Source organism: Saimiri boliviensis, chromosome 3 (genome assembly GCF_048565385.1).
Source record: "Saimiri boliviensis isolate mSaiBol1 chromosome 3, mSaiBol1.pri, whole genome shotgun sequence".
NCBI lineage: Eukaryota > Metazoa > Chordata > Mammalia > Primates > Cebidae > Saimiri > Saimiri boliviensis.
The window spans coordinates 63,113,744-63,126,999 of record NC_133451.1 but is presented as its reverse complement, the minus strand read 5'-3'; the positions used below and the strand labels follow the sequence as shown (position 1 = coordinate 63,126,999).

Here is a 13,256-nt window from a genome sequence, read left to right as displayed (position 1 = left end):
TGACAAGCTCTCTCTAGCCTCCCCTCCCTGCTGCGCCCCCTCAGGTGCATTACTGGGTCAGGCTGCACTCAAAGCCTTGGATTGTTAAGAGTGGTTCACACTGTTCACAGTACCTGTAACCATTGTAACCACATCCTGTTTGGCAAGTCTATCTGCTATTGTGAATACCTTCCTTGGTGATTGATTGTATAGAAAGTTCCTCCTGCTACCCCCCTTAGTGATTATATGGAAATACCCTTGGCAACTAACAATCCTGGGAACTTCCTGCCCACTGGTTTCCAGCCTCCTCCTACTAACTTGCTTGTTCTGCTTCTGTAAAATTCCACTGCAGCTAGGCTCCCCCTCCCCTACCTAAATCAAGGTATAAAGGGAAATCAAGCCCCTTCCTCAGGGCTGAGAGATTTTGAACGAGAGCTGACTCTCAGTCACAAGCTAATTAATTAAGAACTCTTAATTTGGAACTCAGAGCATGGTGTGTTTCCTTCTAACTCACTCAGTTATTACAATTTCTCTTCTGGATCTAGCCACCCATCTAGTCTACCAGACCCTGGGCTACGTACTGAGAATTATAATCTGCACAGAGTACTGTGATGTGAATCATCCGTGGGTCTTTCAGTCATAATTATCAGAACCTGCTGTGGTGGAAGTGACGGTGGTAAATAGACTCTGTGAGGATCCTTAGCTTTGGTTGTTTAATGAACTGTTTTTGTATTGATTGACCTCCTCCACGTGGTGGTGCTTTCCAGAGAGCAGCAGCTGTGGTAGTGTGAGAGAAATAGGTGGGGGTGGGGACCCAGGAGTTCCAAGGATATTTGCCCTTTGTCATCAGCTACCAGTGTAGGTAGTAAAGGACCATTAGGTAGAGACAGGGATAGATGTGTCTGACCTTAGACTCTCTTTGAGCGGCTTTCTGTGGCTGCTGTGGGAAATGGGGTATGGTTTCCAGGTCAATAGAATTATGTTCCTAGGAGAATTCTGGCTGCCTCTGTTGTGTTGTAACCAGAAGAGTAAAACTTTAACCAGATTGCCTGTTTCCCACACCAGGAGTTGAACCCGAGCTACCTGGGTGAAAACCAGAAATTCTAACTGCTAGACCACATAGGCTTTTGGCCTCTTGAACCCTGAAGAATGGGGAAAGGGACCCTGGAGGCATGGTGAGTTTTACTTTTTGAACGAAATTGTGGACCCAAAACGTTTTGCAGAAGAGTGATTTATTAGACAGACAGACAGATAGAGAGAAAGAAAGAGAGAGAAGATAGCTCTTATGCTATTGTGGGAGGCGAACCCAGAGCAAAAAATCCATTTAGGTAGGAGCAGCTGAAGTTTTGACCCTTGAGTTATTCCCTTCCCATTCATGCTCTTGTCCAATGAGAATTTTTTAAACTTCCTTTGGAGTGATTAATCTTTGACTCTGATACCATATTGGCTACTTATTCTACAACCCTGAGTTGCAGAGCCCCCTCCTCCCAGAGCTTTTGGGGGAATTGGAGACAAAAAAGCCCCAACTAGTTTTCCCTACCTGGCCTGCACACAGGAAAACCAGAAAAATAACTTTACATTTGAAATCCCTCTGGTCTCCAGATGGAGGCATGGAAGGGGCACTCAAAGGATATTCCTGCATTTGAAACACTCTCCTAGCAGACTCTGGAAGAGAAGTTTTTTTTTTAACACAGTCCCTTAGTCCTCCCTCTGGACAGGAAAGTCCAACTGCTGTTGGGACATGGGTATCAATCACTCTTTAACTACTTCTGCTGAATTGGGGCATAGAAGGGGCCCTGCAGTTGAGGTTTTCTCCGGAGGGGAGTATTGCAATCCAGAGGCCCAATATAGAACTCATGAGCCAAGGACATCTGGGATTGCATTTGCAGGACTATTTGTAGCCTCATGACCTCAATTATAGAAAAACAAATTTGACAAGAAGGTTAAAGGTGAGAGGCCTGAAGGCCAACAATAATAGAATGGTTCTAAATGGGCCTAGAAGAGGGTAGAGCCAGGACAGCTAGTTGTTAAGCTCCACAATCCTGTTTCTTAAAGGTCTTTAGCCCTGTGTTTGATTGGTTACTGAGTTCTTTAATGTTGTTTAAAACAATACCTGATTTGTTTACAAAGCAGCAGCATTCTTCCCCTAAAAAAAGACAGACTCCCCCATCTCTGCTGTTAGCAGATTCAGGACCCTTCTATTTTGAAGAGCCATGGCATCTAAAGAGTTAAGCTGCTTTTGCAGAGTTACTAGAGAATCAACAACCTTTTCCATTTCATTATTTAACTCGTGAGACAGCTTGTAGTAAAACTGAGTGGAGGTAGTAATTAATTCCTCCAGTGCCAGTACCAAGTCCTATTATTCTATCCCCCACTATGAAAGGAATAGTTAGGATTTGAGTATGAAATGGCCTTCTCAAGAGAAGACTCTGCACCTGAGAGTCAGTGTAAATTGATGTGGGGGTGCACTAGGAAGGAGAGGAGGAATATTTCCCCAGGGGTATTATTTAGGCAATGGTAGGCTGAGGTGCCACAAAGAATAAGCCTGGTGCTAGGCAGTTAAGGCCTGGGGGTAAGGCAACCCAGTTTTGGCATAAGGAAGCATTGGAGTTGTTGGTAGAATTGACACAAGTGAAGTTTGAGGTAGATGGAATTTGTAGATTGGTGACCACGGGACCTATAAGTCCCATCTGATTTGAGGAAGTGATAATATCAGAAGGAGAAGAGAAGAGCTATTAGAAGTATAATTAGGCAGTAAGCCACAGATAAGGAGAATTTATGAGATGTAGGCCAATCCGTAGGGGTGACTGCATAGGGTCAGGTTGCAAATAGTAAAATTAAAGAGTGATAGTTCTGTTAATGCCAGGTTGTAAGTTAGACTCATGAGTAGATACCTTCCTGGGGATATCATTAGAAGAGTAAATGTAGATCCTCTAAAGGCTCACAGGTGTATGAATGGCTGTCTCCTGGAACTTCAGGCTGTGGAGTGAAGGGCCTATGATTTTCTTCAGAAGATGCCCAAGGCTTCAGCTGAGTGAGATGAATTCATAAGTTAGTTCCCACCACCTTAACTGCCATTGGGGTAGACAGAATAACTGAAAATGGTCCTTCCCAAGATGGACCTAGGGAGGGGCAGTCTGAGGGGAAAGACTTAACAAGCACTAAGTCTCCAGAGCAGAACAGCTATTTCCTTTTTTCCCTTGGGTGTCCTTCAGGTAAGATTCTAAGAGCCTGTTGGTACTTAGCCAAGGAGTTTATATCTTTTAATAGATCTACTGTTTCCTTGTTTAATACAAGATTATTAGTAAGAAAGGGTCATCCATAAAGCATCCCATAGGGGCTGAGTCCTATTTTCTGAGGAGAGTTTCAAGCCCTTAAGAGTACTATTGGTAACAGAGAAGGCCATGGGAGGTGGGTTTCCTGCATCAGTTTCTTTAAGTGTCGTTTAAGAATTTCTTTCATCTTCTCCACTTTCCCTGAGGACTGAGGCCTCCAAGCACAGTGGAGATGATACTGTATTCCTAACTCTGGAATTCCTTGGGTCACTGCAGTTTTGAAAGCAGGACTGTTATCGCTTTGAAGACAGCAGGGAAATCTGAATCTAGGGATTATTTCATTAATCAGGACTTTTATTACCTCTTGGGCTTTTTCTGTTATACAGGGGGAATCCTCAACTCAGTTTGGGTAGGCATCTACATATCCTAACAGATGTTGATATCCCTGAGACTTAGGCATATGGGTAAAGTCCATTTGCCAGTCCTTACCTGGGTAATGACGAGTTCACTGTTCCCCAGGAGGAACTTTGCAATGTGCCAAAGGATTATGTTTCTGGCATATTTTACATCCTTTGACTATTTGTTGGACAGCCTTGAAGAGACAAAGGATTATGTTTCTGGCGTATTTTACATCCTTTGACTATTTGTTGGACAGCCTTGAAGAGACATTTTTCTGTAAATATAGATTTGGCCATTTGATATGTATTCTCTATATCCATATGGAAGGTTCCATGTAGGGTTTTAAGTACTTTTCACCAGCTGGCAGCGGGTAAGAGTACTTTTTCCTCCTCAGTAGCTAGCCACCCTGAAGGAAGAAGATTATGTCCCTGGGAGACTGCCCACTCTACCTCTTCTGATGAGTATTGAGGTCTAGATCCCTGTAGAGGGTTTTCCCATATTAAACGTCCTTCTATAAATTCTTGTTTAGCTGCCCTTTTTGCCTTTAGGTCAGCTCGGTGATTGCCCTTTGCTTTCTTTTCATTTTCTTTATAGTGACCCTGGCAGTGTGAGACTGCTACCTCTTTGGGTTCTTGGCCAGCTTGGAATAGTCTAAAATTTCCTTATGACATTTAATGGGAGTTTCGACCAAAGTTAGGAATTCTCTTTCTTTCCATGTGACAGCACGAGCATGCAGAAGCAGGTAAGCATATTTGGAATCTCTTTTCCTTTCCTAACTTTAGAGCTTGAGTGAGGGCTACTAGTTTTGCCAGTTGAGCACTAGTTCCAGGAGGAAGGGAATTATGTTCAAGCACTGTTTGATCACTGACTACTGCATACACTGCCTTCTGAACTCCATTTTCCATAAATTAACTTCTGTAAGTGTACAGGTTAAGGTCAGGATTGGCTAGAGGAGATTCTAAGAGATCCTCTTGAGCTGCATAGTTCTGGCCTATAACCTGCTGACAGTCATGTTCTCTGTCTACCCCTTCCTTAGGAAGAAAAGTAGCTGAATTGAGGGCTGCACATGTGTGCACCTGAAGTACAGGCCCTTCGAGCATGAAGGCCTGATGTTTAAGTAAGTGGTTGTTGGACAGCCATAAGCCTTATTTAGAGGCCAGAATTCCAGCTACATTTTGTGAAGTCCATACAGTTAGATTTTCCTCTGCACTATTTTAACAACTTCTGAGACCAAATAGCCACCGTGGCTATGACCCACAAGCAGTGTTTCCAGCCGTTTGCTACTGTATCAATTTTCTTACTTATGTATGCCACCAGTTGTGGCATGGTCCCCTAAGTCTTGGTGAGAACCCCAATGCCTCTTCTGGCTTTTTGCCTCTGCTACAGGGTCCCATTGTGTTAGATGGGTATTAGTTTTTTGGGTTGCCTTAATCAAGAGTATATAGGGATTTGGCTATTTGACCATATCTGGGAATCCACAATCAGCAGAAACCAGTTATTCCTGAGACTCCCCACAACTGTTTTAACATTTTTTGAGTGGGGGAATGCCAGTATGGGTTGGAAGCATTATCCATCAAGGGCTCAAGTGTCCTTAGATAAGACAAGCCCTAGGTATTTTACCTCTTGCCTACAAAGTTGGGCTTTTGATTTGGAAATCTTATATCACAGGTGGCTAGAAAGTTTAGGAGGTCCTGTGTGGCCTGCCGACTCTGGGTTTCTGAGTTAGCAGTTAAAAGTAAGTCATCCATATATTGAAGAAACAGGGTACCTGGATGTAAAAAATGACTCAGGTCCTGAGCTAGAGCCTAGTCAAACAGGTAAGGGCTATCTCAAAAGCAATGAGGTAACACTGTCAGGGGTGAGCTGAGAATTCTGGCCTAAAGGATCTTCAAAGGCAAACAAAAGCTGGGAGTCAGGATGTAATGGAACACAGAAAAAGGCATCATTAAGATCCAGTACTGTAAACTATTGTGCCTCACCTGATATTTGAGACAGCAAGGTGTATGGGTTGGGTGCAGCTGGATATAAAGGGATCACAGCTTCATTAATAAGCCTGAAATCTTGCACTAGCCTCCACTGCCCATTAGGTTTTTGTACTTTTAAAATTGGAATATTACAAGGGCTGTTACAGAACCTCACTAGACCCGAGCTTTTAAGTTCTTTACAATATCCTGTAGCCATTTTTGGCTTCCAGTCTTAGGGGGTACTGTCTTTGGTAAGAAAATGAGTTGGGATCCTTTAGCCTTATTCAAATTCAGCAGGCATTCTTTGTTCACCCAAATTGTCCCTCCATTGCCCAAACTGCAAGATTAATCCCTTCTTCAAATAATGGAAAGCAGAGAGGGATTTCCTCCCTGACATTCATATAAATAATGGTTCTTGCTCTGGCTAACAAGTCCCACCCTTGTAATAAGGGAGTGGGACTTTCTGGCATGATAAGGAAGGCATGGGAGAAGAGCACATCTCCCCAGTTACAGCTTAGGGGCTGAGAGAAATATCAGAAGACTGCTTGTCCTAGGGCTCCTCAGACAGTTACTAACTTTGAGGACAACTGTCCAGGGCAGAAAAGCAAAACTGAGAAGGCTGAGCCAGTGTCCAGAAGATTGACTTCCTGGTCCTCTATGGTTAGCTTTACCCGGGGCTCGGTGAGGGTGATGGCTTGTGCTGGCGCTTGCCCCAGGCACCCTCAGTTCTGCTGTCAGGTTATCTGGTTAGCCACCTCAGGCCCTGGGAACCTTCATCCCCTGGGACAGTGTGCCTTCCAGTGATTCCATTGGCACAGTGGGCAAGGACAAGAAGGTGATTCATTCCTCTGGGGACAATCTTTCTTAAAGTGTCCCAGTAGGCTGCAGTGATAGCAAGCTCTGCCAGACTGGTGACTAACCCAAGCCTTTCCCTTTTTCGAGTCCCTTTGGTCTGCTTGCCTGACGACTCTAACTAGGGCTGCGGTCTTTTTATTTTTTCTCCTGTCCCTTTCTGCCCCTTCTTCTTGATCTCTATTATAAAACACTGATGTTGCTAGATTTAGCAATCATTCTAGACTCTGTTCTGGCCCCAGGGCCAGCTTCTGGAACTTCCTCCTAATGTCTGCTGCTGTTTGTGTAATAAATTTGTCTTTTAGTATTAGCTGACCCTCAATGGAGTCTGGTGACAGGGGAGTATACTTTCTTAAGGCCTCCCATAACTACTCTATGAAGGCTGTTGGGTTTTCTTCCTTTCCCTGAGTTATGGTGGATAACATTGCATAGTTCATGGGCTTTTCTCTGGTTTACCTTAATCCCTAAGTATGTAGGTCAGTAGGTACATGCAACTCCAGTCCCCATGTTCTGAGTCAGGATCCCAGCAAGTGTTCATGCTAGGGACTGCCTGTCTACCTGTAGGGAATCTATCCTCCTCTGATGTCATTTAATCATGTAATTGGACAAAGGTACCAAGTGTCCCCAAATTCTTGAGCCACTGCTAGAGCAGCCTCTCTCTCATTGCTGGTTAGAGTCTGTCTAAGCAATAACATAATATCTTTCCAATCTAATTCAAAGGATTGACCCAGGCCCTGCAGAACGTCTATGTACTTGTCCGGGTCATTTGAAAATTTTCCTAAGTCCACCTTGATTTTCTTTAAGTCAGAAAATGAAAAGGGAGTCTGTACTTTGATTGGGCCGAATTCTCCTCCTACTGCCTGTAGAGGGCAGAGTTGGGGCATCCTAGAAGCCTGAGTTGCCTTGCCCATTTCGGCCTTCCCTGACTCCTCTTGGGTTTTAGGAGCTGAGGAGAACTGGTCATCATCGGTAGAGGAAGGCACCACAGGGAGTCCTGAATATGGGGGTAGTCCTGAGAAGGGACCAGTAGGGCATAGATTATAAGCTTTACATAGCTGAGAATTATTTCTTAGAGAAAAGAAAACTTGCACGTAGGGACCTCAATCCATTAACCTTCTCTCTTACAGAAGACGTCTAATTGCAAAAGGGTGTTATAATTTATATTTCCCTTAGGAGGCCAGGTTTCTCTGCTCAGCAGAGAGTATTGTGGCCATGCTGTTTGGCAGAAAAAAAAATGGGCCACTTCTTTTCCAAAGATTGTGGATTAAATTGGTCCCAGTTATCCAGGATACACTTTAAGGGTGATTTTGCCTTGGGAAGAGTAGCACCCATCTGAAATTGAACACAGGGATGCCCTCATCCCTGTTATTCCTTGCAACTGCTAGCCCTGGATGCAGTTATAGCCCCTTGCAGTTTCATTGTGCCCTAGATGCATAATCATCTTCTGGGCCCCCCGTATGTGCCAGGTTTAATCACACCAGCATCATGGACACACCCTCAGTGTCTAATATCCTCTTTGGCCACCTTAAGAACATGAGGATTGCTGGGCTTAGTGGCCCTGTACTGGCACATTCTTGAAGAACTAGGCCAATGAGGCTTGGGTGATGGTTGCCAATATTCCCTAACAAGAGCTTCATTAACATAGGCCTGACCATAAAACTTCCCTTGGAGAATAAACTCCTTGAGAAGGGCCTCTAAGCACAACAATCTTAAATAAGGTAATGGCTGGCTGCCGAGGCCAGAACAATGCCCTCAGGACCTGGGCCTTCTCCCTCACCCCATTTTCCATTATAGGAATATGCCCTAAGGTTGTGTGACCTGTAATTAACTATTTAAGCCTCAGACCAGGTCTGACTATAGCATTCTAGATGGAGAAGTTCTGCCATCTGGAGAGCCAATCCTAGTCAAGACAAATTGCATGTTATTAGATTTTGGCACCATTCAGTTGTATTGGGATTTTCAGGTGACAAAAAACAGTGCCCTATAGTCTCCAGTACCCACTGATAGACTCTGGCTCTGTTAGGACATAACCTAGCTTAGTGGACTAAGGGAACTAGCCCTGTGTATTTATACTATAGGAGGTCCTCATAGGCATAAGCCTGAGGGCACCACAGGCAAGGGTTTCTGGACTGCCACCCCAAGAGCTTCAAAATCCTAGCAAGAAAGGTAATAGCCTCACATGTAGGAAATATCTTAGAGGAAAGAGCCAGGAAGAAGTTTGCCTCATAGATAACAGGACACAGAGGTTGGGTTCTGAAAAGCTCGGCATGGCTCACATAGGTGGCTTTTTCTTAGGCAGTCTAAGAAGGGCCACAACTTCAACAGGACTGAACTTGGAGATCGAGACTGCTGCCCTTTTCTCCTACAAACCCTCTGCTTGGCCCAGAGAAAGAAAGAACAGTAAGAAAGGTAAGCTGGTTGGGAGCTAATCAATGCTCCCTGTTCCAAAGAACTGGGGGTTGCTAGAGAGTCCATTCCCAGAAAGCCTGACATCTGTGTCTTTAGCCCAGCAGCAGCACTAGTCATTCTTAGATGGCCAACAAGTGCCTGGTTTTTACCTCCTTAACAAATTTTTAAAAAGAGAAAGGACAGATTAGCAAGCAAAAGAGGTCCAATATCACTCACTGCTCTGAAGTTTGACATCTGGCTGGCTCATCAATAGATGTAATGGGGGTAGTAAAACTTCAACCAGATTGTTTGGTTCCTACACTGGGAGTAAAACTTGGGCCACCTGGGTGAAAACCAGGAATCCTAACTGCTAGACCACTTAGGCTCTTGGCCTCTCTAACCCTAAAAAATGGGGAAAGGGGCTCTGGAGGTGTGTTGAGCTTTGCCATTTGAATACAATCATGGACCCAAAGAGTTTTGTGGAAGAGTGATTTATAGACAGATAGAGACAGAGACAGAGACAGACAGAGGGAGAGAGAGAGAGAGAGAGAGAGAGAGAGAGACCAGCTTCCATGCTGTTGTGGGAGGGGAACCCAGAGTGGAAAATCCATTTAAGTAGGAGCAGCTGAAATTTTAACCCTTGAGTTATTCCCTCCCCATTTATGTTCTTGGTCAATGAGAGAAGTTCTTTTAAACTTCCTTTGGAGTGATTGATATTTGACTCTGATACCGAATTGGCTACTTATTCTACAACCCTGAGTCACACAGCCCCCTCCTCCCAGAGATTTTGGTAGGAATATGGGACAAAAGAGCCCCACTTGGCTTTCCCTATCTGGCCCACACATGAGAAAACCAGACAAAGAACTTTACATTTGAAATCCCTCTGGTTTCCAGATGGACACATGGAAGAGGTGCTCAAAGAAAATCCCTGCATTTGAAACCCCTGTTCTAGTAGACCCAGGAAGAGAAGTTTCTTTAACACAGTCCCTCGGTGTCATGCAGGTTTTCAGGGAAGTGGAGAAAAGCCAGCAGTCACAGACTTCACCCAGCTCTCATGCAACCCAAAGGGCCAATGTTACTCCCACCCACCACAGCACCAAGTTTGTTTCCAGGCAGAGGGCAAGTAGGGCTAAAATCTTGCCCCAGTCTACCAACCTCCCAGCTGCAAAAGCAAGTAGAGCTTTTGTGCTTCCCCTGTCTGTGGAGTCTGAACACCAGATTTATACCCTTCTCTGAGTTCTGGCCAGGAGACTTCTTGATCAGTTAAAATCACTACAGAGTTTAGCTGGAGGTTTTTTTCACCCTATGGTGTTTTCCCAGTGCCTTTGGCAGCCTCCACAAAGGACCTCTGTTAGGCAAGGCAGAAATGGCTTACTAGGGAACCCAGCAAGCTCACAGGTCTGTTTCTACTGCTTCCTATCCACTCGTAATTCACTTGGGTCTGTAAATTGACCCAGCTTGAAGTAAGGTAAAAATCTTCTCCCTTTATCTAGACTTCCAGGTTCCCGAGTGAAAACGTGTGTTTGGGGGCAGATGATCCCTTTTTGCCACTTCCACAATTTGGACACTCACAGTATTTAGGGAGTCTCCCAGGTGTTGCAGGAGAATTTCATTTCCTCCAGAGGATCTGTGGGTTCTCTTGGCTTTTCTGAGGTATTCCTGTAATTATTCTGAAGCAAGAGTTTATAATGTGAGTCTTCACATGCTGCTCTATTTGTCTGAGTAGGAACTGCAATCTAGTCTGCCTCCTATATGCCACGATCTCTCCACATGTCTGATTCCGTATCTTTGCTATTGTGAAAAGTGATTTGATCAACAGACAAGTACAAGTATATTTTGATATAATTCTTTACTTTTGTGTAGATACATAGTACTGCGACTGCAAGAACAAATAAAAATTTTATATATGAGAATATTCATATTATTTTCCACAAAATTGTACTAATTTACATTTTCACCAACAGCAAATAAACATTTATTTTACTGTACATCTTTGCCAACATCTGTTATATTTTGACATTTAAATAATAGTCATTCATATTGGTGCAAGATGATGTATTATTGTGATTTAATTTGCATTTCTCTTTTCTGATTATCAGTGATGCTGAGCATTTTTTCCAAATGCTTGTTTGCCATTTGCCTGTCTTCTTGGAAAAAAAAAAAACGTACATTTATAACATCTGCCAACTTTTCAATGGGTTATTTTTATTCTTGAGTTGTTTGAGTTTTTTGTAAATTCTGGGTATCAGTCCTCTGTTGGATCAATTGTTTGAAAATATTTTCTGCCATTCTGTAGGTTGTCTTTTTACTCTCCTAATTATTATTATTTTATTTTGGCTATGCAGAAGTTTTTAAATTTAACTCAAATTTGTCAATTTTGTTTTTCTTGCCTGTTATTTTGAGTTATGAATTATTTGCCTACACTAATGTATGGAAGACTTTCCCTAGGTTTTCCTCTAGTATTTTTACACATTCAGGTCCTACAACTGTTGGATACAATGAGTTATAAATTTCTCTTTAAAAAATCAGTATGTCAGTATGTCAAGTTCTTTGGCCTTCATTTTGAAGTTTAACTTCCTTGTAGTTTCAGTAAACAACCTTCTTCATCAGTTCTAATCAGTAGTTCACATCTGTTCCTTTCGTCCTCTGCTCCATTCTGACTCATCCTAGTCACCTGCTCTGGTCACCTGCTCCAGTCACCTGCTTTGACTTAGGTCACCCCTGGCTACCTACTCTGACCTGCTCATAACAGTCCTTCCTGCCAAACTACCCATCCTGCCACTCCAGCTTGTAATTCTGCTCTCTTTAAAACAACCAATCAGAATTAGCCTAGAATGTGCAGTTTAACCCTAGCCAGTAGGGGAACAACACAGCAGAAGAAGCTACCTCCATCAGGAATAAGTACTCCTTCCCCTCCGCTGTCCAGGTGTTCACTCACCATTGCTCTATCTGTGAGGTGCACCCTTCAATAGAAGTAAACTGCCTTGCTGAGAGAATTTATCTTTAAGTGTTATTTATTCTGTAGCACCAAAATTTTACATACAATAAATGATGGCCCATACAGGGACAAGCTGTTCTCTTCCAGGCAGTCGTGGGTCCTTTCTCATGATGAGATGCATTCCGCCAACTCATTACAGCAGACTTGGAGGCTAAGAATCAGCACTCACCCAATGTGATGAACAAGACTGAACTCACAATAATGCACATAAAAAACACGGGGGCTTATGAATATCGTGGCAATTAAGCAACTCTGTGCAAAGACCAAGAAAAAGATGCCACAGGAGTCGATAAAGTATATCCTTGGTTATTGAGAACAAGGTAAGAAAAGCCACTTGAGGGGTAGCAGTAACGTATTCCTTGGTCAGAACATACCAAGGCAAAAAAGCCACAGGCATGTGGTTAAGTATTCTCTGGTTGGGGTGGCTTGGAGGTTAAAAAGAGGTGAGACATCTCCACTAGGGGTATTGAACCTCACACAAACCTTCACTAGTAGGGTAGGTGAGAAATTTCCAGTAGGTGAGATTGGGCCTCACCCAAAAAGGTAAAAACTTTTCAGCAGGGATAATTGGGCCTCACCCCAAAAGGTGAGAAATTTTCAGTAAGGGAAATTGAACCTCACCCCAAAACCATCAACATGGGGAATACCCCAAACAAGACAGGGAGCAAAAAGGACAAGGATATCCCCCTTGATGGCCCCTGAGGTCTCATGTTAAAATACCAGAAGGATAATGAAAGGACTAAACATAAGGAAGAGAAAAAAATAATAAAAATTGCTGTTTTATTTGGACTCAGGGATCCATCCTTAAACCCTCAATCTTCTGGTCAAATTTGGGTCAAATGAGGATGTAAGGTGTCAGCTTATAAGGCAATATGTTAATGATAAATGTCCAATGTCTCAAGAACTAAACTTTGCTCTTTGCTGGAGGCAGAGACCTCTCCTCCCTTTTCCCTTAAAAACAAATAGGGAAGAATCCAATCTGGCACCTCAGAATGAAAAGTCAGAGGAACAGCCTCCCATGCCTGAAGACTCCAGTGCATGGGATTCCCTAGATTATCTTCCCCCACTGAGTGTCCCCAATCCTCCCACTGAAGCAGCCATTGCCACCTCACATCCCATTCCAAATCCTTCCTCTGCTTATGTTATCCACCCCTCTTATAACCCTGACTCTTGGGGATTACCATCTCATGAACCTGTTCCCTCCCAACCTATACAATCATCTCTAAAAGGACTCCAGTGTGAGGTAGAACAATGTAAAAAAGATATTCAGAATTTTCCACTTTCCTCCACACCTAAAGACTTTCTTTCCTTTGAAATAGGTATTACAAGGGGGTGAGGGAGGTTGGCTATGTAAATGCTCTCTTAGCCAGTTAAGTCCAGAATATATTTAAAACAACAACA

General features: G+C 43.4%; 1 long non-coding RNA gene across 1 annotated transcript; it reads left to right on the top strand.

Annotated features, from left to right (window-relative positions):
• The first annotated feature begins 401 nt into the window (after positions 1-401).
• LOC141583999 (uncharacterized) lies at positions 402-12,332 on the top strand. The gene is made up of 5 exons (XR_012516841.1): positions 402-472; positions 1,045-1,154; positions 4,248-4,395; positions 8,765-8,878; positions 11,943-12,332. It is a non-coding gene; the product is annotated as an uncharacterized LOC141583999 (long non-coding RNA).
• The last annotated feature ends 924 nt before the right edge of the window (positions 12,333-13,256 follow it).